At 42.7% G+C, this 26,603-nt stretch overlaps 1 protein-coding gene across 12 annotated transcripts in view; it reads left to right on the plus strand.

Annotated features, from left to right (window-relative positions):
* Nucleotides 1-26,603, plus strand: part of KIAA1217 (KIAA1217 ortholog) — a 531,293-nt gene that overhangs the window by 210,645 nt on the left and 294,045 nt on the right. Inside the window, exon 1 of one of the 12 annotated variants that reach the window (XM_048837878.2) lies at nucleotides 15,327-15,392. The exons of the other annotated variants lie outside the window; for them this stretch is intronic. The gene's annotated coding sequence lies outside the window, so the exon portion shown is untranslated. Of the gene's footprint in view, nucleotides 1-15,326; nucleotides 15,393-26,603 lie in introns of those variants that run through there. 12 annotated transcript variants of the gene reach the window in all.

A 26,603-nucleotide genomic window follows, 5' to 3' on the forward strand; every position in this document is an offset into this window, starting at 1 on the left:
TTTTAAAGTTGTAAACTTTTAAAGTGCTGTGCTTAAAGTGCTGTGTGGCATTTTCCTTCCCTCCTCCACCACCCCTCCTGGGCTACCTTGGTAGTCATCCCCCTGTTTGTGTGATGAATGAATAAAGAATGCATGAATGTGAAGCAACAATGACTTTATTGCCTCTGCAAGCGGTGATTGAAGGGAGGAGGGGCGGGTGGTTAGCTTACAGGGAAGTAGAGTGAACCAAGGGGCAGGGGGTTTCATCAAGGAGAAACAAACAGAACTTTCACACCGTAGCCTGGCCAGTCATGAAACTGGTTTTCAAAGCTTCTCTGATGCGTACCGCGCCCTCCTGTGCTCTTCTAACTGCCCTGGTGTCTGGCTGCGCGTAACCAGCAGCCAGGCGATTTGCCTCAACCTCCCACCCCGCCATAAACGTCTCCCCCTTACTCTCACAGATATTGTGGAGCACACAGCAAGCAGTAATAACAGTGGGAATATTGGTTTCGCTGAGGTCTAAGCGAGTCAGTAAACTGCGCCAGCGCGCCTTTAAACGTCCAAATGCACATTCTACCACCATTCTGCGCTTGCTCAGCCTGTAGTTGAACAGCTCCTGACTACTGTCCAGGCTGCCTGTGTACGGCTTCATGAGCCATGGCATTAAGGGGTAGGCTGGGTCCCCAAGGATACATATAGGCATTTCAACATCCCCAACAGTTATTTTCTGGTCTGGGAATGAAGTCCCTTCCTGCAGCTTTTGAAACAGACCAGAGTTCCTGAAGATGCGAGCATCATGCACCTTTCCCGGCCATCCCACGTTGATGTTGGTGAAACGTCCCTTGTGATCCACCAGAGCTTGCAGCACTATCGAAAAGTACCCCTTGCGGTTTATGTACTCGGCGGCTTGGTGCTCCGGTGCCAAGATAGGGATATGGGTTCCGTCTATAGCCCCACCACAGTTAGGGAATCCCATTGCAGCAAAGCCATCCACTATGACCTGCACATTTCCCAGGGTCACTACCCTTGATATCAGCAGATCTTTGATTGCGTGGGCTACTTGCATCACAGCAGCCCCCACGGTAGATTTGCCCACTCCAAATTGATTCCCGACTGACTGGTAGCTGTCTGGCGTTGCAAGCTTCCACAGGGCTATCGCCTCTCGCTTCTCAACTGTGAGGGCTGCTCTCATCTTGGTATTCATGCACTTCAGGGCAGGGGAAAGCAAGTCAGAAAGTTCCATGAAAGTGCCCTTACGCATGCGAAAGTTTCGCAGCCACTGGGAATCGTCCCAGACCTGCAACACTATGCGGTCCCACCAGTCTGTGCTTGTTTCCCGAGCCCAGAATCGGCGTTCCACAGCATGAACCTGCCCCATTAGCACCATGATGCATGCATTGGCAGGGCCCATGCTTTCAGAGAAATCTGTGTCCATGTCCTGATCACTCACGTGACCGCGCTGACGTCGCCTCCTCACCCGGTATCGCTTTGCCAGGTTCTGGTGCTGCATATACTGCTGGATAATGCGTGTGGTGTTTAATGTGCTCCTAATTGCCAAAGTGAGCTGAGCGGCCTCCATGCTTGCCTTGGTATGGCGTCCGCACAGAAAAAAGGCGCGGAACGATTGTCTGCCGTTGCTCTGACGGAGGGAGGGGCAACTGACGACACGGCTTACAGGGTTGGCTTCAGGGAGCTAAAATCAACAAAGGGGGTGCCTGTACATCAAGGAGTATTTCAGGCAGGACTGCACGGAGGGTTCCAATAAGAAATGGTGCACCTAAGTTATCGTTGTTATTGGAACAAGGAGGTTAGCCTGGCCTCTGATTGATACATGGCTAGATTTACCTCGCTGCACCTTCTCTGTGAGTGACTGCAGTGTGACCTAGAGGAATGAGTCCCCTAGACAGGGGAGGAGGCAAATGAGTACAAAACAAATCTGGTCTATTTCTTGTTCTGACCCACTCCATCTATCTTTTACATCTTTGGCTGGCAGCAGACGGTGCAGAAGGACTGCATGCCATCCACATCTCATGGCTGCTCGGCAGAAGATGGTACAGTACGACTGCTAGTCATCTTCATCTCTTGCCTGCCTGGCAGAAGATGGTACAATACGACTGCTAGCAATCCTCATCTCTTGCCTGCCTGGCAGAAGATGGTACAGTACGACTGCTAGCAGTCTGTATCGCCTGCCCGCTCACCATAAGACGGTTCAATAGGACTGACTGCAGGACTAAAGAGAATGACCTGGTCAAGTCACTCCAAATTTAGTCCCTGCGCCCATGTCTGTCCAGGCGCTCCCAGCCGACGTGGCCAGGAGCACCTCGGACACGACGAGGACGACTACCAGTCGTATTGCACCGTCTGCTGCCAGAAGGCAATGGGTTGCTGCTACTGTGCAGCAAAGCCGTACCGCGTCTGCCAGCACCCAGGAGACATAGGGTGATGGTTACCTGAGCGGGCTCCATGCTTGCCGTGGTATGGCGTCTGCACAGGTAACTCAGGAAAAAAGGCGCGAAATGATTGTCTGCCCTTGCTTTCACGGAGGGAGGGAGGGAACAGGGGCCTGACGATACGTACCCAGAACCACCCGCGACAATGTTTTAGCCCCATCAGAGTGCTCCATTGTGACTGCTCTGGACAGCACTCTCAGATGCCCTATTGTTTGCCGTTGCTCTGACGCCGGGAGGGGCGCTTACAGGGTTGGCTTCAGGGAGCTAAAATCAACAAAGGGGGTGGCTTTACATCAAGGAGTATTTCAGGCAGGACTTCACGGAGGGTTCCAATAAGAAATGGTGCACCTAAGTTATTGTCCATATTGGAACAAGAAGGTTAGCCTGGCCTCTGATTGATACATGGCTAGATTTACCTCGCTGCACCTTCTCTGTGAGTGACTGCAGTGTGATCTAGAAGAATGAGTCCCCTAGACAGGGAAGAGGGGAAGCAAATGAGTACAAAACAAATCTGGTCTATTTCTTGTTTTGATCCACTCCATCTATCTTTTACATCTTTGGCTGGCAGCAGACGGTGCAGAAGGACTGCATGCCATCCACATCTCATGGCTGTTCGGCAGAAGATGGTACAGTACGACTGCTAGCAGTCCGTATCGCCTGCCCGTTCACCATAAGACGGTTCAATAGGACTGACTGCAGGACTAAAGAGAATGACCTGGTCAAGTCACTCCAAATTTAGTCCCTGCGCCCATGTCTGCCCAGGCGCTCCCAGCCGACGTGGCCCGGAGCACCTCAGACATGACGATGACGGCTACCAGTCGTACTGTACCGTCTGCTGCCACAAGGCAAGGGGTTGCTGCTACTGTGTAGCAATGCCGTACCGCGTCTGCCAGCACCCAGGAGACATAGGGTGACGGTTACCTGAGCAGGCTCCATGCTTGCCGTGGTATGGCGTCTGCACAGGTAACTCAGGAAAAAAGGCGCGAAACGATTGTCTGCCCTTGCTTTCACGGAGGGAGGGAGGGAACGGGGGCCTGACGATATGTACCCAGAACCACCCGCGACAATGTTTTAGCCCCATCAGGCATTGGGATCTCAACCCAGAATTCCAATGGGCAGCGGAGACTGCGGGAACTGTGGGATAGCTACCCACAGTGCAACGCTCCGGAAGTCGACTCTAGCCTCGGTACTGTGGAAGCGCTCCGCCGAGTTAATGCACTTAATGCCCTTAGAGCATTTTCTGTGGGGACACACACACTCGAATACATAAAACCGATTTCTAAAAAACCGACTTCTATAAATTCGACCTTATTCCGTAGTGTAGACATACCCTTAGATACTGGCATTGCACATTGAGGGGTGTGCTGTGGTGTGGAAGACACTGCCCTTCACATTAAATTGTGATAACTTTTTGCCTACATCCAGGTGAACATTTCAGGCCCAATATTTTAAACAGGACCTTTCTGTTTCACACCTATCAATGATTACAATTGTGGCACCAGAAAATTGGATATTCCAGGGACTCTCATTTACAGCCACAGTTATTAGAAGGTACAAAAAAAAGGCCAATTTAAGGCACATTTATAAATGAGGCTTTTGAGGAAAGAGTTAGGCATATCCTCAGACTCAATCAAACTGACTAACAACCAAGGCTCTTTGTGGCCTACTGCTGAAAACACAATGGCTACTGCATTAACCTACAGAGTCACTGTTCTGATTGAATTTGCTGCTAGGTTAAGCATTGATTATGAGAAGTGCAGTCAAAGAGTGAAACTTGCACCATACTCGAAGTGTGGGATCTTGTCAAGATTGGAGCAGGGAATGAATTTTTGCCCCATTCTTCAGGCAGGCTGTGAGGTAGCAAAACCTGTTTACAGCCTCCTGTTTAAAACCAACAGATTAGAATAGCAGTCATCACCATTCCAGAGCTTGTGTGTGGAAGTTTTGTGGATCCAGGAGCCCTGCCCCTGCCAGTCCCAACACCCTCCTTAGACGCTAGCCAGCTCTAAGAGTCCCCTGCGCAGCCTTTCTGCCTGCACCCTCCCCAGAGGTGTGAAGGCCCTCTCATGCTACAAAATCAGCTTCTATTCTGTGCATATTTCTGTGATGCACCTCTCAAGGTGTAGTAGCATAATTTGTGATGATATCTGTCACATACGGAATATTTTACAAAATATTCTGTCTGTAGTATAAAAATATGCAAAACAGCACCATTATCCTGCCTCTGAATTGTAGAAATGAAAATATAAGCTGAAAGGTGGAGTTTATTGCCTCCACTAAGGTTTATAGCACATTGCCAATATGAGATGTTAACCCTAAGACCTCTCTGGAAGCAACTGATTTACTATAGGGAAATGCTGAAATAAAATCCACGGGTTCATAAAAATGTAATGTAAATTTTTTGGCAGCTGTTGCCAATGGTTATTTTTAAAGTCTTACATTAAATATTTTAGTTTAGATCTCAAACACAAATCATTACAAAAATAAATCTGCGTGTGTGTTGTCTTCCATTCTGTGTTTTGATTGAGGCAGAGTCAGTTGTTAGCTGCATGATCTGAGCACAGACGCTGAGTCCTGTTATTTTCTTAGTTAAGAATTGCTGTTACAAACACTTGACAGTGGTTTATAATGGCAATAATCCCTTTTGAAAGTAGTTGTTATTATAGTTCATAAGCAGTTTGCCAGGACATTAACCCCAACTTCACCTCTGATGGCTAAGAAAAGAATCTGGTCAATAGCCAGAGGTCATGTTTAATAATTTTAGAGGATTATCACATGAGTGACAATGTGCATAAGAATGCATTTTTTTTTAAAGTTTTCTTTAACATTGCTTTGGCGAGAAGGAAGATGTTGACTGCGGAAAATATTTGAATTCTTATCAGTCAGAATTTAGAACAGTTGCTTACTAAGAGTGCTGACTTAAAAATTCTTGTGCTTCTTTTGTTGATCTTGCATGCTGATGCACACGACCTACTAATGTGATGCTCGGCGTTCCATACAAAGCCATTCATCCATGTTATATGTGAAAGAAGCTTCCTGGTCTGTACATGTGCTATGTCACATTCCTCTGGTTTTCTAACAAAGCTTTTAATTGGTATGCTGTGACTAATGAGCATGAAGTCCCAGAGGAAATGGAGCAGAATTTTCTATTATCCACTAGGATGAGCTTCAAGCACATTGATTATCAGGACTTGAACTCCAGGATGAGCCAGGGTCAGAGGCTCCAAATAGGGCCTAATAGTAGAATTTTTTGCTTCCATATATTGCACTTTTTTTTAGCTAACCTGTGTTGTACATTCAATAGTATTGCTTTAACTACAGTTGCCTTTTGTGTCAGACTTAAACAGAGTCCCTCACCACTCCTCATTAAAGTTCCCATGGTACTTTAATGCTGGTTTCCTAGCCTAATTCCAGTCTGGGTAATTACATGGTTGCATACAGTGTGTGTGTGTGTGTGTGTGTGTGTGTGTGAGAGAGCGCGAATAAATCCCCCTGTGGTTTCACATGGCTGCTCTGCCTCTGGTCTGCTAGGTGACCTTGGGCAAGTCACTTCACTTCACTTTGCCTCTTTAACATGGGGATAATGATAATGAACCGCTTTGTAAAGTGCATTGAGCTCTACTAATGAAAAGTGCTATATAACAATTATTTATTATTATTATTAATTTCCCGTCCTAAAAACCTGTGTACAGTGAATCTAGCACAGAACAGTGGCCACATTGCAACCCAGAGGTCACGGCATTTCTGTGGGGCGTATTCAGAAAAAAATTGTGAGTATTGTGTCCAGTTTCGGGATGTGGACAATTTGGAGAGAGTCCAGCGGAGGGCAATGAAAATGACTAGGGGGCTGGGGCACATGACTTACGAGGAGAGGCTGAGGGAACTCGGGTTATTTAGTCTGCAGAAGAGAAGAGTGAGGGGAGATTTGATAGCAGCTTTCAGTTACCAGAAGGGGGGTTCCAAAGAGGATGGAGCTAGGCTGTTCTCAGTGGTGGCAGATGACAGAACAAGAAGCAATGGTCTCAAGTTGCAGTGGGGGAGGTCTAGGTTGGATATTAGAAAGTGCTAGTTTACTAGGAGGGTGGTGAAGCACTGGGATGGGTTATCTAGGGAGGTGGTGGAATCTCCTTCCTTAGAGGTTTTTAAGGCCTGGCTTGACAACGCCTTGGCTGGGATGATTTAGTTGGTGTTGGTCCTGCTTTGAGCAGGGGATTGGACTAGATGACCTCCTGAGGTCTCTTCCAACCCAAATATGCTATGATTCTATGAAAAGCATAGGATATTATACATGTTTTAGATTGCTTCTAGTTGAAAATGACATACAAATATAGCGTTCTGTACTTATCATTATTATTACAATGTTTGACAATTTCTAGTTTGAAGTCTTCAGGGGGTTGGGCACTTCCTAATGCTAGGGAATAGTAAACACTTAGTTTGAATTGAGATTAAATGTTTTCTGTATTCTGTATTTACAGTTAGAAAGTAATGGGAAACAATAGGAAGACATTATCACTGACGTATACAGTAATCCTGAGCTCACTGGTCTAGGATTTTCTCTTGGACCAGTTTGTTAGGAAAGTGTGACCATAAAAGTGGACTTTATGTTGATATATTTCAAACTGATGTATTTTGGCATGTGAACAGACCTTTTCAAACATATCTCTTCCAAGGACCAGGGGTGGACCAAGTAAGATGACTGTGTATTGGACAGGATGGAGATGACATGGGCTATGTGAGTTAAGCCTGGATGATTTCTAACATTAATGAAAACGAGTCCACCTAGTCCTTCAATACTGACTGCCAATTTGGGAAGGTTGTGCTCCTGCCTTTGGGCCTGAATACCACTAAATCAACATAGACAGGAGACAAGATGGGACAGATTAAATGTAAACTGTCAAAAATGCACTGTCTGCATACCTGAGTCAGGACTGTTGTGTCAGATCCTTTGCATTTTATTTATTTATTTATTTATTTATTTATTTATTAATAAAACAGCTAGTAAAGAACCAAGCATTTCAGAGTACAAACTGACAGTAAAATATAAAATAAAAAAAAATCCCTATAATGGCATGAGCTGAGTAGTAATAAATAAAAATGTGCTGGAAATTGTTAATTTAGATGTCCTAATCATCAATCCCTGTCTTACCATCTTCCCTGTTCAACAGACCAAAGTAATTGAGAAATGAATACAGATAGGTTTACTTTATGTTAACGTTTTCAAATTCATAAGCCAGGGAGAACTGTACATACTGGCCAAGTGTCCCAGCCCTCCAGCTCTACCTAAAGGAAAGCAGAGGTAAATCCATAGTTGTATTGGGTTTTTGCTGCCGGCCATCACTGCTGCACACTGAATGCATGCTTATGTGTATTATTGCAGGAAAGCTCAAACATTAACTCTAGAGCTTTTCGTAGTGTCTCCTCCAGGGGCAACATCAAATAACACTTACATTGAACTGCTCTAACTCAAAGCAGATTAATAGTGCCACAAACCCAAAAGAGCAGGAAAATGATTGCTTAATTTTCTGATATAATATATAGAAATATATTTTCTCAAATTTATCATTTCAGAGTTTTCCAAAGGAATTTGTGATTAAACCTTTCTCTCCCTCCCTCCCTCCCTATTACTAAAACATCAAGCTGAGCTACAGAATCCTTGCAGGCTTATGCTCTCCAAGTTGACAATTTTCAGTGAAGGAAGCCTCACTTTGCTCAATGCGGCTGACATGGGTTGGGTGCCTGCTGCAGTGCCAGCTGCTACAGCCCTCAGAGCAACTTAAGGCAGCCTTGGGACTGCTCTAAGTTTTGCCTGGTTATTTTGATCCTCAAATGGCCATTCCACCATTAGGAATTGTGGTCTGGCCATGCCCCCACTTTGTTTGGCCTAAACCTCAACATGCCCCTTCTCCCCAGGGTCTGCATCAAGGACTACTTACCCTGCACCAACTGAGGAGTCTTGTACGCTAAAGGAATCCTTAGGAAAGGTGGGAGAGGCTATGGCCTGCGGAGGGGAGCTATGGTTTACGGAGGGGCCTGCTAACTTTATGGCCTGCAGAGGGGCTGCGGAGCTATGGTTTACGGAGGGGCCTGCTAACTTCTTCCTACCTGTGGAATGTGGGAGGAACAGACATGAGGCCTGAGGTGGTAGGTCCATTTCTTGAACATCTTCCCATTGAAAATTATGACAAAACTCTAATTTCATTGGGAGCAGTTTCAGTCAAAGTGCTCTGAACTGTTGCCAGATAGATAGTGGGCTTTCTATCAGCAAAGGCAGGAGGGAACGTGGAGTTGGATTTTTCTATTTATTATTTATCTTCCTCCTTGAAATGTACTCTGACTACATCCCAGCATGATCATCTGAAAATGCAGGTGTTTCCACTAGGGCTGTCAAGCGATTAAAAAAATTAATCGTGATTAATCGCACTGTTAAAGAAAAATAGAACACCATTTATTTAACTATTTTGGATGAAAAGAAATAGTATTTTTCAATTCACCTAATACAAATAATATAGTGTGATCTCTTTATCATAAAAGTGGAACTTACAAATGTAGAATTGGCAAAAAGAAAAGGAGTACTTGTGGCACCTTAGAGACTAACCAATTTATTTGAGCATAAGCTTTCGTGAGCTACAGCTCACTTCATCGGATACATCTGAAACCTGTCAAATGTAGAATTATGTACAAAAAAATAACTGCACTCAAAAAGAAAACAATGTAAAACTTTAGTGCCTGCAAGTCCACTCAGTCTTACTTATTGTTCAAGCAATTGCTCAGACAAACAAGTTTGTTTACATTTGCAGGAGACAGTGCTGTCCACTTCTTGTTTACAATGTCATCTGGAAGTGACAATGGGTGTTTGCATGTCATTGTTGGGTGCCAGATGCGCTAAAGATTCATATGTTCCTTCGTGCTTCAACCACCTTTCCGAGGACGTGCGTCCATGCCAATGACAGGTTCTGCTCGGTAACTGAGCTGAGTCAGATGCCACCATCTGGTTGTTTTTCTTTTTTGGTGGTTCGGGTTCTGTAGTTTCCACATCGGAGTGTTGCTCTTTTAAGACTTCTGAAAACATGCTCCACACCTCATCCCTCTCAGATTTTGGACGGCACTTCAGATTCTTATACCTTGGGTCGAGTGCTGTAGCTACCTTTAGAAATCTCACATTGGTACCTTCTTTGCGTTTTGTCAGATCTGCAGTGAAAGTGTTCTTAAAATGAACAACATGTGCTGGGTCATCATCTGAGATTGCTATAACATGAAATATATGGCAGAATGAGGGTAAAACAGAGCAGGAGACACAGAATTCTTCACCAAGGAATTCAGTCACAAATGTAATTAACACTTTTTTTTTTTAATGAGCATCATCAGTATGGAAGCATGTCCTCTGGAATGGTGGCCAAAGCATGAGGGAACATACAAATGTTTAGCATATCTGGCACGTAAATACCTTGTAATGCCGGATACAAAAGTGTCATGCAAATGCCTGTTCTCAGTTTCAGGTGACATTGTAAATAAGAAGAGGGCAGCATTATTTCCCATAAATGTAAGCAAACTTGTTTGTCTGAGCGATTGGCTGAACAAGTAGTAGGACTGAGTGGACTCGTAGACTGTGAAGTTTTATATTTTTTTTTGTTTTTTGAGTGCAGTTAGGTAACAAAAAAATCTACATTTGTAAGTTGCACTTTAACAATAAAGAAATTGCACTTCAGTACTTGTATGAGGTGACTTGAAAAATACTATTTTTGTTTATCATTTTACAGTGCAAGTATTTGTAATAAAAATAATAATACAAAGTGAGGACTTACACATTGCATTCTGTGTTGTAATTGAAATCAATATATTTGAAAATGTAAAAAAAATCCAAAAATAATTAATAAATTTCAATTGGTATTCTATTATTTAACAGTGCAATTAAAAGTGTGATTAATCGTGATTAATTTTTTGAGTTAATCACTTGAGTTAACTGCGATTAATCTACAGCCCTAGTTTCCACAATTGGTTAAAAACATTTTAGAAAAAGCAAGGTTTCAGGTAATGTCTAATACACACACACGCAGTCACTGAATGTGAAGTGTATGAGTTGTGATGGACAACGAAAAGTAATGATACTTGGTGCGGATCATCTGTACATCTCAAAATATATCACAATGCAGGGTAAAGGATAATTACCTTCTTTTTACAGATAGGGAAACTGAGAGACAGTGAGTTGAAGTGAATTGCTGAGGGTAGTGTAGCTAGGAATAAAGCATAGGTCCCTTGACTCTCTGGTCCAGTACTCTATCCACTGGACCACACTGTCTGCACTGGGAGTTTGCAGAGTTGCCTGGGTCCCATTTATTTCCAGCAGATGAGTCATGTGAACCCACAAATGACCTAGCCCCAACATCCCCATGAGGTCGAACTACTACTTAATAGAAAATTGCAGAAAAGTCTGTAAAGAGCCCACCAAGCAGTGCCAGGGATCTCACAAACTGCACTGCAGCAGAGATCCTACAGTATTTAGTTGTTGGCACTTTTATCTCTCATAAAATGTAAAAAAAAAAAAAAAAAGTATATATTTTTTGCATGTTTAACTTGGCAGCGGCTTATAAATGGTTTCTTTCCAGTTGGTAATTTAGGTGCTTACAAATGTGTGTGTTTGGAGCAACATTGGCTCTAAGAGGAAAATAAATGCTAATAGAAGTTAAATTCTTAATGCTTTCAAATTTATATTGTTTTCAATCTTTCCATTTAAAAGCCCTATACTTTTTTCAACAAACAAATTTAAAATTACATTTTGAAGGAAATGTAGCACTGTATCACTAAGATCCCTGTCTAAGTCATCTGCTCTTTATACTATTTAACAAAGCTGTGAGATCAAGACAGGTTAAATATTTATAATAGGATCTCACCTCCATTCATGTCCATGTGGGTGTAAAGAAAGAAAAGGTGTGGAGATGTGAAGAACTGCCGCTTAACTAAATTAATGTAAAAGTCAAGCTCTTTAAAGAGCGGCAAATATTTGTTTCTAACGTGTGTGTGTGTGTGTGTAACTGGTTGTCTGATGCTACATTTTAATGCTTTCATGGTTGGTTGAAAAGACCAAAAGTGCAACTGTTACTGAGTTTTGTAAATTCACAAAGAGAAGAGCAATTTAACATGTAACTGACCTTTTACAGTGTGAAATGAAAAAATGTACTGTTAGGGTTACCAGAGTGTGGCAGGATGTTTAATCAGCTTCTTTGCTTTAAGGAACAGTAGGAAGGAGATGATGTATTAAAGATGATGACTTCTTCTAGACCTTCACTTGTAATGCCAGGATCTGAACACAATAGCAGATCAAATCTCTCCACAGGAACTTCCTACTGGACCCTCTATTTTTAGATTTTTGTGGTTCCTTTTTCCTTAGTGCCTGACTACTTGCCTTTTGCTCCTCCTAGGGCTCTGAATTTGTTTCTTCTCTTTGTTATTCTTCTAAAACCCTGATGATAAATTATTGCCCAGTATGGAAGTACATTATCAATATTGTAGAGCACACAAAAAAAGGGAAAAAGACAACGTGATCAGACCCATATGTTTTCAGAGTTAATGTTAGTGGTCTCACAAGATATTAGATTAATAGTACTGGAGGTTAACTGTCACAGAACCATTATCACACTGGCAGCAACAGTGCAAACTTTCCACACTTTTGTGCCGCTGTGCTTCACCAGGGGATTACTTTTCCAGCAGAGTAGAGAAGATCGTTTAGGCATGTTGCCAATTCAGTTTGTAGACCTTCATCTGAAACTGCAAAGAAGAGTGCCTGTCACTGCATATTATGAAGGCATGGGGGTTTAGAGAGAATTTTACTGTAGGAGACTAAATTCTAATCTCCAACATGCCTAGTATATCTGAGAATATAATATGGTATTTTAATTACTACTAGACTCATTCTTCTCTTTCTTTAGAACATAAGAATGGCCATTCTGGGTCAGACCAATGGTCCATCTAGCCCAATATCCTCTCTTCCAGCAGTGGCCAGTGCCAGATGCTTGAGCATGGGTGAACAGGGCAATTTATCAAGTGATGAATCCTCTGTCATCTAGTCCCAGCTTCTAGCAGTCAAAGGTTTAGGGACACCCAGAGCACAGGGTTGCATCCATGACCATCTTGGCCAATAGCCATTGATGGACCTATCCTCCATAAAATTATCTAATTCTTTTTTGAACCCAGTTATGCTTTTGGCTGTCACAGCATCCCCTGGCAACGAGTTCAACATGTTGACTGTGCTGTGTGAAGAAGTACTTCCTTATGTTTGTTTTAAACCTGCTGCCTATTAATTTAATTGGCTGACCCCTAGTTCTTGTGTTATGTGAAGTGGTAAATAACACTTCCTTATTTACTTTCTCCACACCATTCAAGATTTTATAGACCTCTATCATCTCTTTTTCCAAGCTAAACAACCCCAGTCTTTTTAATCTCTCTTTATATGGAAGCCGTTTCATATCCCTAATAATTTTTGTTGCCCTTCTCTGTCAGTATTCAAGGTGTGGGCGTACCATAGATTTATATAGTGGTATTATGTTATGTTCTGTCTTATCTATCCCTTTCCAAATGGTTCCTGGGATTTTTAAGTTCTCTACTTAGACTCATTGCCTCCTGCTGCTCCAGACACAGCTTCTGCTCCCTCAGGGGCTGTGCCTGCTCCTTTTCCACTTTGCTAGTGTGCCTCAAGAATCCAGGGTCCCCTACTTTTTTCATCCTATACCTGCATGACTTATATCTACTCTTAAAATGACAGTGATAATTTCTACACCTACAGCTCACAGGTGATCAGCCTTTTACCACTAACTCCCCCTCCCACTCCTGCCTGTCTTTGTTCCTTTCAAACCTTTAATATAATATATATTATGTTAAAATACTCATATTATTTAAAATATTCTCCCAACAATTTGTGTACATCACAGAGGCATACTTCTTTGTTACACTTTCACTGTAACTCTCTTCTACTGTGACTTCTTTCCTTTTTTCCATCCTCTTCCTGCTCCCTCCCCTCTCCCCCTAGCACACATTTTTTTGCCCATCCTCAGTGTCCTCAGTTTAAATTAGTCCTTGATCGCGCTCTCTTTGAAGTCAATGGAAAAACTTCCATTTACTACAGTAGGAGCAGGCCCTAATATTGATTGTAAGCTTCTCTGGGCTGGGGCCTGTCACTTTACTTTGTCCATAAAATGCTATGCAGATCCATTGTGCTATAGAATAAATAGTAGCAATGGGATGAGGAAGTGAGGTTCAGATTCATAATAGGTTAAGGATAGGTTTGGGGGTCTGAGCCCAAATCAGGTTGTACAGCTCCTGTGAAATTTTGGCACTAAATAATGGACACCTTGGGAGATTTTGGCTATCTTCTATGGCTCCCTCATCACATGGAACATCCTTGTGAACATCTGTGTTGAACCGCTTTTCTTCTGCATTCAAGTCCTGCCTGAAGACCCATTTCTACTGTGCCTCCTACAGGTAGCTAACTGGTTGATTTCACTGAGGTTGTTGGATACTCGGGGAGAAATATATATAAAATAATCTTCATATTAAAATGATACATTGTTTATTATTAGAACATGGCAAGTCCCTAACTGACCATGTTACTTTTATGTTTTTCTCATTTCTCTATCGCTTGCTCTGTTTTGATTTTTTGTACTGTCAGCTTTTCAGCGCAGCAGATGTACCTCCTTCTGTGTTTGTAAGATGTCTAAAGCATTGTGGGCACTGCTAGAAACAAATGGCAATTATTATACAAAGCATTATCAAAAATGAACCCTCTCAGATTTTGAATCCATCATAAAACCGAAACAGTACAGTCGGGGTCAGATTAGGGAATTCATGAAGCTTCACCCCAAATTTGAAGAAGTCTGGATTGGAAACTCCATTTGTGGTGCAGTTCTAATTGTGACCTAAGCTTTATGTTTATCTTCAGGACATCTTCCTTTCCCATCAATTAGATCATGTCACTGCCCACCCAGAATCCCTCCATTGACTCCTCCATCCACTGTTCTCTATGTTTCTTGTTACTGCCTTCAAAGCTCTACAAGTCTCAGCTCTTTTCTCTTTAACCTCCCTTGTCAAGCTTTACATCATTCTCCCCCTCACTGGTCTGCCCATGTTCTCAGGCTTGTCCTCCCCTTTGTCAGTTTCGCCCATGCGCTCTCTTTTGCAAGGTAGCTCCTTGAACTCATCTGCCTGAAAGGGCTGTATTTTGTCTACATTTAAGCAATCCCTTTTAAAGACCCATTGCTGCTATTCAATTTGCAATGAATTGAGTTGATGTGTGTAAAACTTTCCTGTTGTTCCCTTCCACCTTCCTCTGTCTGGTATGAGACAGGAGCTCTTTGGAGCAGACACCATCCCTTCTTGAATGTATAGAAAGCACATTGTGAGTGTTGCCATAAACAAATAGCAAATAATAATAATGAGTATGTATACTTAGCCAGGATAATGACCCTTGCGATTGGCATCATAAAGATTGTAGAATACTGAATCCTTATCTGTGCACTCAGTATGTATGTCCTCTGGTTCACAGTCAAAATCTAAGTACTGCTTGTGTTATGCTATAAAATATGTAAGCACATGTTGTCTAAAATATAGATTTTGGTGCTGTATAAATATACTGCTGTGCATGTTGTAAGGAGGATGGAAACCAGAAGTGTAAAAAATGAACTGCTATCAGAAGATTAACATTTAGGTAAGAAAAGAATTAATTGAAATGTACTGAAATAGATGTAGGTCGTTACGATGATACTTACACATTTCCTGTACAGTACATGAATCTGCACAGGATACTTGTGAAAGTGTTTGAGGTTTCTTGTAGACTGCAGAATTACTTCTTCAAAGAATAATTCCATATCAGGGTATAGTAACTCCTTCTCTTTCCCGCGCCCCTCTCCCTCTGCTTCCTAGATAAACAACTGGTAAACTTTCTGACAGAGAAAGTAGCAGTCTGTCTTCCATTAGGTAAGAATTCTATTCTGTTTACCTCACTGGCTAAAAAAGCATTGTAAATACTATAAAATAGGTTTTCTTGGCCATTGGCCCTTTTATCTTTTTTGCTGTTTTTCTTGTTCTTTATCTAAGTGTGTCTTTAATACTATGAGACTTCAGTGAATATTTCTTATTGACAGCAGAAAACCCCATATTATACTAAATGGGTCTGTTTAAGTTTCTGGTAACTTGCTAAGAACACATCTCCTTTATTTATTTATGACTTTTATTAATAAATAAATACATAAATCCTTTGATGTACCTTAATGGCACAGTTCAGAAGATTGGTAGAGCCAGGGTCTAGTAAAGGACATAATTGAAATATATTGTCACTGCTTTAAATTGCAGTTTTTATATAGGATTTTAGGTGCAGCCTATATCTTAGATTTAGATGTGTTGGCATTTATCACAATATTTAGAAAATCCTTGATTTTAGTATGGAAATCAAATTAGCCCGAGGTGTAACCTCTTTTTCTCAGATGAAATAACAGTCATAATCTGAATTCATGTGTACCATATTTTATTGAGATTATGAGAGATACAAGTGTTGCCAATGTTAAATAAAGTACAATCAAGTATCAGCCCAGGATAAGGCTTCAGTGTATCGTGAATGTTTGTACTTTGAGTCCCTTTGGTAGTAACATTCATGCAAAACAGATAGCTGGTTGTCACACATTGTCAAGTCATTTCTGCTGTCTCTTTGTTTTGTCCTAGAAGTATGCTCAGTTTTATTTCCTTGCTCTTTAGTGGAAGATTTCTTATTTTGCCAGATAATTTGAGGAAGAATCTTTCCTGTATTTCTTCATATTTTCCCCAATGGTGTAAAAAGTAACTTTTAATTGCAACTCTCTCTCCTTCGTCACATTGATGATAATGCCGTTCTTTCTGGGTTGCCTGTATATCTTGTTTCTCTACGTTTCTGTTTCTAGTTTATCGCTGCCTCTGTGCTTGGTGAGCATCTGCCTATATACTCTGCATTTTTCCATTTTAAGAAGTAATTGTTAGAATGAAGCTTTGATTCAGGGATCAACTTCAATTTAGCTTGTTCTCAAAGTATCTTAGAGTTCAGTGGGTCAAACTGTCACAGATCTATATATGGAGAGTTGTCTTCGCAGGTGGTGCCCTCCTTCTCCCCATGGATTCCTTACTGCTGTGGCACTTCATCTGCCCTCCCATCTCCTGGGTGCCCCTCTATGTTTCTCAGGTCCATGCCCATAGGGAAGAGATGAAAAAGATAGAGGTAGCAGGGGGAGTGCTCAGGCCAGAGGGGGATAAACACTGCAGAAAATCCCTGGGGAAAAAAGGTATTATTGGTCCATATAGGCTGGGCCTGATTCCCTCATAGCACAGCTCTAGTGGAGCTGGAAAAGGCGAATACCAGGGCAGAGATACAGAGCCTCTCCACAAATGACCATGGTCTCCCCCATCTCCTGGGTTACACCAGATTTGCAAATGTGCCCTGTGGCTCTCTCTGCTAGGGAACAAGAGAAGTTACCATATAATGTGGGGGCATCTCCATTAGAAGATCCTCATGGACATTTGTTCCTACAGAGCTCCCTTCATCTTTTAACACAGGAGAGGATTTAGAGGAATGGGGCAAGAGAGAATAAAATGCTGATCATTATGTGCATTGCTTGTAGGGGGACACCACTATTTTTCTGTTACTAGACACAATGAATTGCCAGTTCATGTGAAATGTTAAACGTTTTCCTGTAGAGCTGGACAGTTGTGTATGCTCAGACATAAAGATGGATATTGCCCACAGTAAAGAGTCCAGTAGATTGTTTAGAGATTGACTGGGTTTCCACATCACTGCATTCTTAAAATCAAGGCTACTCTCGACTGTGTAGTTCAGATTTTAAAGCCAGCTGTTAATAGGGTTGTGGAATATATTTTCCTGCTTTGCCCTGCAGTGAGACCTTCTTTGAGCAGGGTTAGTACACAGAGGTAAAAACACCCGAGTCCTTTGTTTATTAACCACTGTTACTCATACAATAGTGGGAGGCTTTAGCTGACAGAGTGTAGATGCAGCTATTTTGGCTTAATTTAATGTTTAATTAACATTCTGGAGGTGAGGCAATCTCTCCCTTATTACCCTCCATAAACTGTTGCTGGATTATTTATCAGGAATGATTTATAAGAGTGCAGTTGTATGCATCCACAGATCAGGGAAGACTGACTTCCTTATTAAAACTGATCTCAACAAAGACCTTTTCTGGACCTGAGCGGAAAGAAGAGTGAGCACTATGCCATAACTTCATGCTTCTGCAGTTGTAAAGTGTTTTGGAAACTGTTTGTTCAAAGCTCAGAGATCTTCTTTCTTAAGTTCTGTTGCTATGCTGACTTGTAAAGAAGCTGCAGCCAAAAACGTACGTGTGTGTGTATCGTTCCTGCCTGTGGATGAGTGTAGGGTTGAAACTAGCTTCCTGTTGCTGTTGAAGGCTAACTTGAAAAGGAAGAGTTATTGAAGTCCATGTCAAGAATAGTCTAAAAAGGAGGAAATTCACTTTTTCTTGCTGATAGCTGGGGGAGAAGGATTTGTTCGAGAAGGATGATAGTTAAGTAAATTAACAGTTCAGTATGTAGCTTTTGATTCTGTGCAGCTTGATTTTATCTGCAAATTAAGCAGCCTGAGCTGTAAATCTAAAATGATTTATCTGCTTTCTTGGGGGACAAGGGTGTGACAAATCCTGTGTATAATTACAGTGAACTCAGTAGAAAAACAGTTTGGGGATCTGCGAATGGTGTAACATTTTATGAAAAAATACACCTATTGCACATGAACTGCATTTTTTAATGTAAAACATCAAGACAGGCTGCCTAGGTGCTTGGCTGAGACATCTGGAATATGCTTCAGCATCCAGGAGCCAGGATGAAAGGAGACCGGTAATATCACTACTCTGCACCTAGAACATCCACATTCTTCTTAGATTGTTCAGATTCTTTTTGGGTGCCTGGGTGAGTCAGATGGTTCTGTTCAAATATCTGTTAAAGAATTAGTGCAGTATACCCATCCCTCTAAGCAAGCCCAGGATAACTGATTGGATGAGACCTTATTAAAGTTAGTGTTCACATAGCTATACTTTTCTCTTAGCTTAATTGAAAACTAGCAAGATGATAAATGAATAAATAATTGTTGACCTTATTCAGAAATATCTGTCCTAATGGCATAAGCAATTTGTACTGTTTTCAGTGTGAGCAGGTAAACAGCTTTGGTAAAAATCAGAACAGGTCTAAAATCCCATGCAGTCAGTTCTGCATTCCTCCTTGCCTGTCAGTATGACATTTTCTTTCATCCCTGTGGCTTTGTCATTAAGTTTTCTCTTTCTCTCTCTCTTTTACACACAAATGGACATGCACACGCACACACACACACAGTCTGCCACAAAGAGTTTAAACTCTGGGAGGTATAAGTTCGCTGCAATTTTGAAGGTGCCAAGGTTTTGTGAGTGTGAGGATCTTTTTGTCTTTTCTGGTTGCAGCAGAATAAATAAATAAGAAAAAGTGAGATTGAAAAAACAAACTAGGCCAGGTAATTTATCAAAACATCCTCTGACATTGTCTTCAAGCTGCCAGTGTTTATTTTACACATTGAAGCTGCTCTTATGTGCCAGTGTGCTGCCCTCTGACATTTATCACTGTTCGCATGTGTTAGCCAGCAAATGGAGTTCTCTCTTCTCCCCTCCCCCCACAAAGTAAACTAAAACCAAGCATGACTGACAAGACTTTTTTTTAATCTTGCACATCAAACAGCTGCTTTGAAAGGCTGCTGTAGCATGTGTGCCAATGTCAGTGACTATTTGTGCTATATTTATTAGACAGATACAGGTTCATTCATGTGGACATTGAACAAGATTTATGACGGAATTTCTTTAGATGGGAACCAATCATTTTACTAAGAAGGGATTATTATACTTCATTGCTATATGAATGCTTCTCAAATGCAGCCACCGTGGCCGCATGTGGCCACCAGGGGCTTTTCTTGCAGCCACAGCCTCCTGGGCTGTGATTGTGGAAAGGGGGTAAAGTAGCGGCCCCTCCCCTCCTGTTGCTCCTGGATGCACTGCCCCACCCCCACTCCTCTGGAGACACCTGGGGAACAACACTGGAGGAGCAGGAAGCCCATGATTTCCCCATCTTCCCAGGGGCGGTGGGGTTCAGGCTTTGGGGTTCAGCCTTGGGGTGGCAAGGTGGCAGGCTCTGGCCATGGGGCTTCAGGCTCCACCCTCAGGCTCCAGCTGCATGGTGATAGGTTCCAGGCTCCAGCAACATGGCTTTGGGCTCCATCCCCAGGCCCCATCTCCTGGCCATGGGGCTTCAAGCTCCAGTCCCCTGCTGCTTCCCTAGTTCCCCACCCACCCATCCTCATCGTCCCTGGCCTCTACTGCCTCCCCCAATCCCCCATACGGAGCTTAATTTGTCCCTAGGCTTGCCAGGGCTGAGTAAGTCTGCTGTGAAAAGTGATACTTGTATTTTTGTTAATACCACTTTTCACAATGGACTTACTAGCCAGCAATAAATAAATTACGATTTGGACATGTGTATGTGCATATTTATTTGTTTTTCCTAAAGCTAATTTAGTGTTTTAGGAAAAAGTGCAAGAGCGGCCACCAGCAAGAATTGGTGGCCGCTCTTGGAGGCCACCAAAAAATTTGTCCTGAGAACCCCTGCATATATTCACAGATTCCAAGGCCAGAAAGGTCCATTCTGATCATCTAAAAGAAAAGGAGTACTTGTGGCACCTTAGAGACTAACCAATTTATTTGAGCATGAGCTTTTGTGAGCTACAGCTCACTTCATTGGATGCGTACCGTGGAAACTGCAGCAGACTTTATATACACACAGAGAATATGAAACAATACCTCCTCCCACCCCACTGTCCTGCTGGTAATAGCTTATCTAAAGTGATCATCAGGTTGGGCCATTTCCAGCACAAATCCAGGTTTTCTCACCCTCCACCCCCCCACACAAATTCACTCTCCTGCTGGTGATAGCCCATCCAAAGTGACAACTCTTTACACAATGTGCATGATAATCAAGTTGGGCCATTTCCTGCACAAATCCAGGTTCTCTCACCCCCCTCCCAAAAACCACACACACAAACTCACTATCCTGCTGGTAATAGCTCATCCAAAGTGACCACTCTCCCTACAATGTGCATGAGAATCAAGGTGGGCCATTTCCAGCACAAATCCAGGTTTTCTCACACCCCCCCCGACCCCCATACACACACAAACTCACTCTCCTGCTGGTAATAGCTCATCCAAACTGACCACTCTCCAAGTTTAAATCCAAGTTAAACCAGAACATCGGGGGGGGGGGGGTAGGAAAAAACAAGGGGAAATAGGTTACCTTGCATAATGACTTAGCCACTCCCAGTCTCTATTTAAGCCTAAATTAATAGTATCCAATTTGCAAATGAATTCCAATTCAGCAGTTTCTCGCTGGAGTCTGGATTTGAAGTTTTTTTGTTTTAAGATAGCGACCTTCATGTCTGTAATTGTGTGACCAGAGAGATTGAAGTGTTCTCCGACTGGTTTATGAATGTTATAATTCTTGACATCTGATTTGTGTCCATTTATTCTTTTACGTAGAGACTGTCCAGTTTGACCAATGTACATGGCAGAGGGGCATTGCTGGCACATGATGGCATATATCACATTGGTGGATGTGCAGGTGAACGAGCCTCTGATAGTGTGGCTGATGTTATTAGGCCCTGTGATGGTGTCCCCTGAATAGATATGTGGGCACAATTGGCAACGGGCTTTGTTGCAAGGATAAGTTCCTGGGTTAGTGGTTCTGTTGTGTGGTATGTGGTTGTTGGTGAGTATTTGCTTCAGGTTGCGGGGCTGTCTGTAGGCAAGGACTGGCCTGTCTCCCAAGATTTGTGAGAGTGTTGGGTCATCCTTCAGGATAGGTTGTAGATCCTTAATAATGCGTTGGAGGGGTTTTAGTTGGGGGAGTTTTGGGAGGGGGGTGAGGGGGTGAGAGAACCTGGATTTGTGCAGGAAATGGCCCAACTTGATTATCATGCACATTGTGTAAAGAGTTGTCACTTTGGATGGGCTATCACCAGCAGGAGAGTGAATTTGTGTGGGGGGGTGGAGGGTGAGAAAACCTGGATTTGTGCTGGAAATGGCCCAACCTGATGATCACTTTAGATAAGCTATTACCAGCAGGACAGTGGGGTGGGAGGAGGTATTGTTTCATATTCTCTGTGTGTATATAAAGTCTGCTGCAGTTTCCACGGTATGCATCCGATGAAGTGAGCTGTAGCTCACGAAAGCTCATGCTCAAATAAATTGGTTAGTCTCTAAGGTGCCACAAGTACTCCTTTTCTTTTTGCGAATACAGACTAACACGGCTGTTACTCTGAAATCTGATCATCTAGTGTGACCTCCTGTATAACGAAGGCTATAGAACTTCCCCTAAATAATTCCTAGAGCATGTCATTTGGAAAAACATCCAATCTTGATTTGAAAATTGCCAGTGATAGAGAATCCACCAGGACTCTTGGTTCCAATGGTTATTTACTCTCACTGTTAAAAATTTACACCATATTTCCAGTCTGTATTTGTCTAGCTTCCACTTCCAGTCATAAGCTCTTATTAGACTTTTGTCTGCTAGACAGGAGCCCATTATCAAATATTTGTTCCCCATGTAGATATTTATAGATTGATCAGGTCACTCCTTAACCTTCTCTTTGTTAAGCTTCCCTTTTATTCTCCAAGATTGGTGCTGTTTGGACTTACACACCTGAACTAACACCAGAGTTTGTCTGCAAAATACTTCTACCTCTCTATACAGGGTTGCAAGTGTAACACTGACAGACCCCAGTTGTTGGCAGGTGGGATCGAACCATGGGCCTCTGGAGCCAACTGGCTCTTAGCCAAGGCTATAGAGGAGACTCATTTAACTTTCTCTAAGTGGTCTCGATGCCACTAGGTGGGAAAGAACACCACACCCATTGCGGGTTACACAACCACCTAGCATCAGGATGACTGAAGTGTACTTTCCAAAACCTGCCATCCTATTATAGGTGGGTGTAAAACAAGGTTACTGCACCAACAGTTTTATCATCTAAAATAAGTTTGCTGTGATTTTAAAAATACTTAGTAATGTTTTAATTTCATTTGTACTGCTGTTTCAAAACTGGGATGCATTAGAGCGGAAGCTTGCACACTGAAGTTTGTGGAGGATTTGCTGGATGTCCGTGGAGAACAGGCTGGTCCCATGTGCTGGTCCCATGTGCTGGCTCATTCCCCTTTTTTCCAACTGAGTGCACCAGAAAAGATGGAAAAATGGAGATGAAACAAATAATGAATTAAAGACCACTTAAAATATATCCAGTATTTTCCTAATGTTACTTTTCCATATAAGTAATTGCTGTAATTCTACAGGGATGTTATGAGATTGCAAATAGGTAGCCAGACGTACTCTTTCTCACTCTATTAAGATATTGTTGATGTTATGGGAGGTTTGAGAACTTCTACATTAGAACTCTTGTTTAGATTTCATAATCTTGCAGAAAATGTTTATTATTTTAACATTAAGGAGACACAATCCAACAGTGATGCTGTAATTATAGTTATTAGCCAGCCTTTTTATTTTGACCTTCTAAATGGAAAGAACATCTTTTCTTTTCTTTTTGTTTAGGCTCAAAAAACAATTAAAAAATAGAGTTAAATTGGACATGCTATTTCCCAATTATGAGACTTTGAAAAGTTGGTGTTTTTCACCTTCTGAAAATTGTTCTAACATTAAGTTGTCCATTTACAACTCAAAAATGACTTTAAAAAAATGTCAAATCTGTTCCGTATTTTAATCCTCAATGAGAACTAACACATAGGATTGATTCTACCATAGCAAAAGGTTTCCAATAATTTCCAGCATTAGAGGTGTTGATGTAGACAGTGGCAAATGAAAACAAACAGAGGGATGGATTTTAAGGGGCAGGCCACAAATTTATTAAACTTAACACAGGGGAGGAGTGCTACGTCCCCATCACCCAGAGACTCAAGTACCAGGCATTTTAATTGGTTCAACTACACAGGTTACGGGGCTCCTACCATAAATATAACTGGAGGGGACTCTATTTAACTTACCCGTAGGACTCGGCTCATTCTTCTGAGTCCTACCACTCACAAATCCCATGGGGGGGACAGAGGGTACTAAAAGGAGGGACCTCAACCTGTGAAGACCACAAGGTCTTCTCCTATCCCATGAGCACAAGGAGCATCATTAAAATCTCAAGTCTTTTACTTCTGGAGCCATGGCTTTTAACTGCATTGGAAACCAGCTGCAAGTTGTGACAAACTAACATCCTTACCAAGTACTATCACTAATTATTAAATGCTGTGAGGATGGCAAAAACCTGTGCAGGCCTGCACCAATTTGGCCCCTATGGGAAACAAAAATTCCTTCCTGACCCCAAAACAGGCGACTGGTGAGACGTGCAGCATCTCCAGAACGCAGTCTGAGGCTATTCGTACAAGGTGGGGCTGCTGGAATGGAGCAAAAAGAGGCCCCACATGGCCTGGGCTAGGGCTTAAATTAATGAAAGAGGGGGACTTCCTTACTCCTCAAGCCAGCGAATGAGTTGCTAGACCCTGAGGCTGTCCCAGTTGCTATCGGGCCCATCAAGTTTCCCACCCATTGAGGCAGGTGCATGGCAATTTCTACGTGTGTGCTCACTTCAGTGAAAGGTCTGGTGAATCTCTCTGCTTTTAAAAGAAAAGGAGTACTTATGGCACCTTAGAGATTAACAAATTTATTTGACCATAAGTTTTCGTGAGCTACAGCTCACTTCATCGGATGCATTCAGTGGAAAATATAGTGGGGAGATTTATATACACAGAGAACATGAAACAATGGGTGTTACCATACACACTGTAACAAGAGTGATCAGGTAAGGTGAGCTATTGCCAGCAGGAGACCAGGTGTGTGGGGGGAAAACCTTTTGTAGTGATAATTAAGGTGGGTCATTTCCAGCAGTTGACATGGTGAGGAATAAACATGGGGAAATAGTTTTACTTTGTGTAATGACACATCCACTCCCAGTCTTTATTCAAGCCTAAGTTAATTGTATCCAGTTTGCAAATTAATTCCAATTCAGCAGTATCTCGTTGGAGTCTGTTTTTGAAGCTTTTTGTTGAAGAATTGCCACTTTTAGGTCTGTAATCGAGTGACCAAAGAGATTGAAATGTTCTCCGACTGGTTTTTGAATGTTACAATGCTTGACGTCTGATTTGTGTCCATTTATTCTTTTATGTAGAGACTGTCCGGTTTGGCCAATGTACATGGCAGAGGGGCATTGCTAGCACATTGATGGCATATATCACATAGATAGATGTGCAGGTGAACGAGCCTCTGATAGTGTGGCTGATGTGATTAGGCCCTATGGTGGTGTCCCCTGAATAGATACGTGCACACTGTTGGCAACAGGTTTTGTTGCAAGGATAGGTTCCTGGGTTAGTGGTTTTGTTGTGTGGTGTGTGGTTGCTGGTGAGTATTTGCTTCAGGTTGGGGGGCTGTCTGTAAGCAAGGCCTGGCCTGTCTCCCAAGGTCTGTGAGAGTGATGGGTCATCCTTCAGGATAGGTTGTAGATCCTTGATGATGCGTTGGAGAGGTTTTAGTTGGGGGCTGAAGGTGATGGCTAGTGGCTTTCTGTTATTTTCTTTGTTGGGCCTGTCCTGTAGTAGGTCACTTCTGGGTACTCTTCTGGCTCTGTCAATCTGTTTCTTCACTTCGCAGGTGGGTACTGTAGTTGTAAGAACGCTTGATAGAGATCTTGTAGGTGTTTGTCTCTGTCTGAGGGGTTGGAGCAAATGCGGTGGTATTGTAGAGCTTGGCTGTAGACAATAGATCGTGTGGTGTGGTCTAGATGAAAGCTGGAGGCATGTAGGTAAGAATAGCGGTCAGTAGGTTTCCGGTTTATGTGACCATCACTTATTAGCACCGTAGTGTCCAGGAAGTGGATCTCTTATGTGGACTGGACCAGGCTGAGGTTGATGGTGGGATGGAAATTGTTGAAATCATGGTGGAATTCCTCAAGGGCTTCTTTTCCATGGGTCCAGATGATGAAGCTTACAAGAAGTGGAAGATTGGACAAATGACCAGGGAAGAGTATAAAAATATTGCTCGGGCATGTAGGAATGAAATCAGGAGGGCCAAATCACACCTGGAGCTGCAGCTAGCAAGAGATGTTAAGAGTAACAAGAAGGGTTTCTTCAGGTATGTTGGCAACAAGAAGAAAGCCAAGGAAAGTGTGGGCCCCTTAGTGAATGAGGGAGGCAACCTAGTGACAGAGGATGTGGAAAAAGCTAATGTACTCAATGCTTTCTTTGCCTCTGTCTTCACGAACAAGGTCAGCTCCCAGACTGCTGCGCTGGGCAACACAGCATGGGGAGTAGGTGGCCAGCCCTCTGTGGAGAAAGAGGTGGTTAGGGACTATTTAGAAAAGCTGGACGTGCACAAGTCCATGGGGCCGGATGCATTGCATCCGAGAGTGCTAAAGGAATTGGCGGCTCTGATTGCAGAGCCATTGGTCATTATCTTTGAAAACTCATGGCGAATGGGGGAAGTCCTGGATGACTGGAAAAAGGCTAATGTAGTGCCAATCTTTAAAAAAAGGAAGAAGGAGGATTCTGGGAACTACAGGCCAGTCAGCCTCACCTCAGTCCCCGGAAAAATCATGGAGCAGGTCCTCACGGAATCTATCCTGAAGCACTTACATGAGAGGAAAGTGATCAGGAACAGTCAGCATGGATTCACCAAGGGAAGGTCATGCCTGACTAATCTAATCGCCTTCTATGATGAGATTACTGGTTCTGTGGATGAAGGGAAAGCAGTGGATGTATTGTTTCTTGACTTTAGCAAAGCTTTTGACACGGTCTCCCACAGTATTCTTGTCAGCAAGTTAAAGAAGTGTGGGCTGGATGAATGCACTATAAGGTGGGTAGAAAGTTGGCTAGATTGTCGGGCTCACTCGGTAGTGATCAATGGCTCCATGTCTAGTTGGCAGCCGGTGTCAAGTGGAGTGCCCCAAGGGTCGGTCCTGGGGCTGGTTTTGTTCAATATCTTCATAAACGATCTGGAGGATGGTGTGGATTGTACTTTCAGTAAATTTGCGGATGATCCTAAACTAGGAGGAGTGGTAGATACGGTGGCAGGTAGGGATAGGAT

This window comes from Caretta caretta, chromosome 2 (genome assembly GCF_965140235.1).
Source record: "Caretta caretta isolate rCarCar2 chromosome 2, rCarCar1.hap1, whole genome shotgun sequence".
NCBI classification, from domain to species: Eukaryota; Metazoa; Chordata; order Testudines; family Cheloniidae; genus Caretta; species Caretta caretta.